Here is a 5,692-nt window from a genome sequence, read left to right on the forward strand (position 1 = left end):
ATACAGAGAAGAGAGTCGGTCCATAGAAATTGAACCCTGTGCACCCCATAGAGACTGCCAGAGGCCGGAAACAGAACCTCCGATTTGCACCACTGAACTCGATCAGAGAAGTAGTTTGGTGAACCAGGCGAGGCAATCAAATAGAAAACCAAGGCTGTCCGAGTCTGCCGATGAGGATGTGTGATTGACAGAGTCAAAACCTTGCCAGGTCAAATGAACTACCGCTGCCACAGTATTTTTCTACATGGCGGTTAAGATAATCGTTTTTAGACCTTGAGCGGGCTGAGGTGCACCCATGACACTCTGAAACAGATTGCATAGCGGAAGGTTGGTGGGATTCGAAATGGTCGGTAATCTGTTCTGTTGACTGGCTTTCGAAAGACCTATAAAGGCAGGGTAGATTAAGATACTAGTCTGAGCTGTTAGGTCAAGATGTCCCCCTTGAAGATTGGGATAACCGCAGCTGCTTTCCCAAATCTTTGAATCTCAGAACCGACACGAAGAGAGGTTGAAAGGCAGTAATAGGGTGCACAATTTCAGCAGATAGTTGTTAGAAAGAACAGGGTCAGAATTATTACGCCGGCTGATTTGTAAAGGGTCCAAGAATTTTGCAGCTCTTTTAAGAACATAGCTGACTGTATGCAGAGAAGAGAAATGGAAGGCTTGGGCGGTAGCAGAGGGAGGGCAGTGCTGTTTGTCCGGGGTAGGTAGCCAGTGGAAAGGCATGGCCAGCCGTTAGGAAAAAATGCTATTGAAATTCTAATTATAGTGGATTGTCGGTGGCTGACGTGGTTTCCTATCTTCTATCTATCTTAAGTTCCAACCGGAGATTTCCTTTCGTCTTTAGATAGCAATGGAACGCATCGCCTCACGGAGTCAGTCGTCCACTATGTCGTCTCCACTCCTGGATCTGACCTGTTACTCAATAGCTCTCATCACCCACTCACAGTAAAAAGCATCAACCAAGTTCCTAAAGACTGACATCTCGTGCAAGCCTTAGTAGTGCCAATATGACCCATAAACACTATATTTATAGCCCAGATGACTAAAACTACAAACCCTCAGATTTCCCACTCCTGGTTGAATTTTTTCTCAGGTTTTTGCCTGCCATATGAGTTCTGTTAAACTCACAGACATCATTCAAACAGTTTTAGAAACTTCAGAGTGTTTTCTATCCAAATATACTAATAATATGCATATATTARCAACTGGGCCTGAGTAGCAGGCAGTTTACTCTGGGCACCTTATTCATCCAAGCTACTCAATACTGCCCCCAGCCATAAGAAGTTTTAATAGAGAATTACTCAAGTAAAAGTGAMAGTCACCCAGTAAAAGAGTACTATGGTAGTATTTGGTTTTAAATATACTGAAGTATCGAAAGTTAAAGTATAAATCATTTCAAATTCCTTATTTTAAGCAAACCAGACGGCACTATTTTCTTGTTTTTTAAATTTACAGACAGCCAGGTGCTATCTCCAACATTCAGACATAATTTACAAATTAAACATGTGTGTTTAGTGAGTCCGCCAGATCAGAGGCAGTAGGGATGACCAGGGATGTTTTCTTGATAAATGCATATATTGGACCATTTTCCTGTCCTGCTAAGCATTCAAAATGTAACGAGTACTTTTGGGTGTTAGGGAAAACGTATGGAGTAAAAAGTAAAAAAAAATCTTTAGGAATGTAGTGAACTAAAAGTTGTCAAAAATKTACATAGTAAAGTACAGATACGCCAAAAAACTACTGAAGTATTTTTACTTAAAACCTCTACGGGATCGGTGTCACCCCCGTGGGACRGTTGATCTAACATAGGCTAATGTGATTAGCATGAGATTGTAAGAAAAAAAAAAAATCCCAGGACATAGACATATCTGATATGGGCAGAAAGCTTAAATTCTTGTTAATCTAACTGCACTGTTAAATTTACAGTAGCTATTACAGTGAAAGAATACCATTGTTGTTTGAGGAGAGTGCACAATTATGAACTTGAAAATGTATTAATAAACCAGTTAGGCACATTTGGGCAGTCTTGATACAACATTTTGAACAGATATGCAATGGTTCATAGGATCAGTCTACAAATTTGCACATACACTGCTTCCATCTAGTGGCCAAAATCTAAATTGCSCCTGGGCTGGAATAATACATTATGACCTTTCTCTTGCATTTCAAAGAAGATGGTACAAAAAAATGTATTGTCTTTTACCAGATCTAATGTGTTATATTCTCCTACATTAATTTCACATTTCCACAAACTTCAAAGTGTTTTCTTTCAAATGGTATCAAGAACATGCATATCCTTGCTTCAGGTCCTGAGCTACTGGCAGTTAGATTTGGGTATGTCATTTTAGGCAAAAAAAACAAGGGAAAAAAACCGTGTACTTTATACCACTAAGTAAAATACTAAGTATTTTGACAGACACACGTCTGCAACCTCAAATCCACATAACATGGCCAAAAGAGGTTCTCCACCCTACCCTCTCTGACATGGCTGCTTCCAACGCATTACCCATCATGCACCGCGCCACAAGTATTCTCCAATCACAGGTCGGATATGAAAGCTAGTCCAATCAGAGGAAAATACTACAGTACATGAGCGCACGAGACGTTTCCTGAAGCATTGCGGAAGAGAGGTAATGAATGATTAGTCATATTTTTACTGGAAGTGTTTTTACAATGTTATTGTGAACATGATACTTTATTGCATATACAACATTCATAAATATTGTTCAAAAGGAAGTTTTCCCGCGTTAAATCAAGACCGGTGATAGYTAGCTGCTACTACTGTAGTCCTTCATCAGCTAACTTACTTAGCTAAGTTAACGTTAACTATCGTTAAGTTACATGTATTGAATTATGACTAAATGATTCTGAGAATGTCGTTCTAACGCATTGTATCAGAGGTTTCATATGGGGCCGACTGTCTCAATGTTGTGAATGGTGGTGCGTCTGAGGACTAGCTGTATTGGGTTCAAGTAACGTTACTTTGTCTAATACCTTGAGTTATGTTTGCAGGAGCGCCGCGAATTCCTGAAAGTTTAACGTTAGCTGGTTCCAGTTGATACTGCATCATGTCTTGTGCGCTTCTACTGTTGTTAATGAGCTTGGCTTTGGCGATGGGCACTGGCGCAGCGGTGGAGATCCAGCGTCCRCGCGGAGTACCACTATCTAGTGAGTTGGCATCTGATTCTAACCCGAATTCAGACAAATAACGTTATGGTTCTTATCACTGCCAGTGAGGTAGGCCTAGTCYATGGCARTCTATGCTATTTTAGCTGTCAGAATCCCATTGTGAGCATGGATTTTAACCTGGTAGGTGTGCATTGTATCTCAGATGAGCTCTTATGTACCCAACCCTTACCTGTCCCCATCGATCCCGACAGAGAGACAGTTCTATGAGGAGAACAAGCCCTTTACCTGTTTGGATGGCTCCAGCACCATCCCCTTTGACCGGGTCAACGATGACTACTGCGACTGTATGGATGGCTCAGATGAACCAGGTACAGTATCGCTCACTTCTCATCAGTAAAGCCAGACTGAACCCACTATCAAGACACTACACACTACTGTGCACAGTTATCACTAAGGTCTTGACTGTAGTGAATGTCTGCATTTTTTTCACAGGTACTGCTGCCTGCCCCAACGGCAGCTTCCACTGCACCAACGCTGGCTTCAGACCCGCCTTCATCCCTTCCTCCCGGATCAACGACGGCATCTGTGGTAAGGACATGGTCACAGTATCTTTCCATGGATCAGTCGTCCCGTTCTCACATAATTTTTTGTTGTGTGTAACTGCTGTGTGCTGATGAAGTGTGTTCTCTCCTCAGACTGCTGTGACACGACAGACGAGTACAACAGTGGTGCCACTTGTCAAAACACCTGCAGGTGAGCAGTAGTAAAACGTACAGCATTCTGCAAACATTTAATATTGACTACAACACTAACATTGGCCTTTGTGTTGGCAAACGATTCCTCCAGTGTGTGCCCAGTATGTGTGTGTGTGAAGACTAATTCTGTTGGCTGTGTGACCCCTAGGGAGATGGGGCGCAAGGAGAGGGAGAGTCTGCAGATAATGGCTGAGATCACCAAGGAAGGCTTTATGCTCAAACAACAACTGATACATGAAGCTAAAAGGGGACAGGAGGACAAACAGGTGAGTGACTAACCAACCAAAGGGTGTGAAAAGGGTAGTAGATTTATTTGGGGTTGGTTAGGCAGATGAAATGGCTAGGGCCTATACAGAGACCATTTCATATATAGAGCGATTGGTATAAATCCTTGCCGTTGAACKTGTTCATGAAATGACAAGACTTATGTTTGTTTCAAATGGTTTTTGTAAATACTTCCATCCATGTGTTTGTGCAGGGCAAGTTGACTGAGCTGCAGGGTAGTAAGAAGGGTCTGGAGGGGAAGGTGGAGGCTCTGAGGACTGTGAAAGAAACAGAGGAGGATCCAGAGAAAAAGGCTAAAGAGCGCCACCTGAMGTCTTGGGAGGGTAAGTACACTGGAAGGCATTATCTCTCTGCTTTTAACCTATGCACATCATAAATTATTTTAATGTATTTGTTTTCTTCACACACAAAAAAAGGTGCTTTTGTGCTGTTYGGTAAAACCAAGATATTTAAGTATATTCTTATAGTTAAAAAACAGATGTTGTGAAATGCCCAGTGCTAATTGTCTCTCCAGTCAGATTTTTTTCAACATCTTTGGTGTTTATTTGTGAAGTCAATTTACAAAAGTCCTGTTGAAGATTTTCTTTCTAAATTGTATGTGATTGATTTGATTTGGTCTGTTTCAGAAAAAAAAGAACTCATCCGGTATGGAGAAGGACAAAACTAGAATGGCTGAGGCTTTTCTGGAGCTGGAGGTGATGACGCAGATGGCTAGTGAGTGTGTAGTGTAACTGTCAGCGTTGGGAATTCCGAGATATTTTCAGTGTGATTCAGTGAGTGACTAATACGGTGTTTTTTTTTATTCCCAGTGTTTCTGTGGCTGAGCTGCAGTCCCATCATAGAGCTGGATCCAGATTCAAATGGCTCTCTGACAGAAACAGAGACTCAGGTAAGATGTTCATCTTCCTCGCCTCTCTTCCTCCCCCTCAAGAGAAGACAGGGATGCAAACTAGTGTCATTTTGGCGTATATTTGCCGTTTTGAATCCAAAAATAGGTGACCTATGTGATTCGTGTAGATCCAATGAGAAAAGTTTGGGCGGCGGGGGGCTTTGGAATACTACTGGCTGTATGCGAACGAGTGACGCGCGTTTGGAGAAATACTGTCTGTATCCAAGGTTCAGCCAATCGTTCACATAACAACAGAATGCAGCACGCTACTGAAGAGAGAAAAGACAACCAATTTGCTAGTTACAGCATCAGCGCGCGCTCTGGAAAAGGAATGGAAAGGCAGTTGCCAGTTAACTTATAGCAGTCGCGTCTCCTGAACGATATCGAAGAGGTAGGTGAGAAGCCTGACCACGGAGATGGGGTGAGAAGGGATGAAGCGTACTTCATGAGCTGTAACTGAAAATATAACTGGCATTTGGAAAGTTTGAGGTGAGGGGAAAGTGTGGTGGAACAAGTATTGTTAGCATTGTTAAGGATCTTGCAGCCGAATTTCCGCAGCTAGCCAGAGAAATGTTGAGCAACATTAGCAAACTTAACTGATCAAATAATTGAGTTATGGTGTGAAATTTAG

The 5,692-nt window shown here is 42.1% G+C and overlaps 1 pseudogene; it reads left to right on the forward strand.

The window, feature by feature from the left end:
- The first annotated feature begins 2,569 nt into the window (after nucleotides 1-2,569).
- LOC112078880 (glucosidase 2 subunit beta-like) overlaps nucleotides 2,570-5,692 on the forward strand; it is a 10,446-nt pseudogene continuing 7,323 nt past the window's right edge.

The sequence above is a fragment of the Salvelinus sp. IW2-2015 genome, unplaced genomic scaffold (genome assembly GCF_002910315.2).
Source record: "Salvelinus sp. IW2-2015 unplaced genomic scaffold, ASM291031v2 Un_scaffold6428, whole genome shotgun sequence".
In the NCBI taxonomy this organism is placed as follows: Eukaryota; Metazoa; Chordata; class Actinopteri; order Salmoniformes; family Salmonidae; genus Salvelinus; species Salvelinus sp. IW2-2015.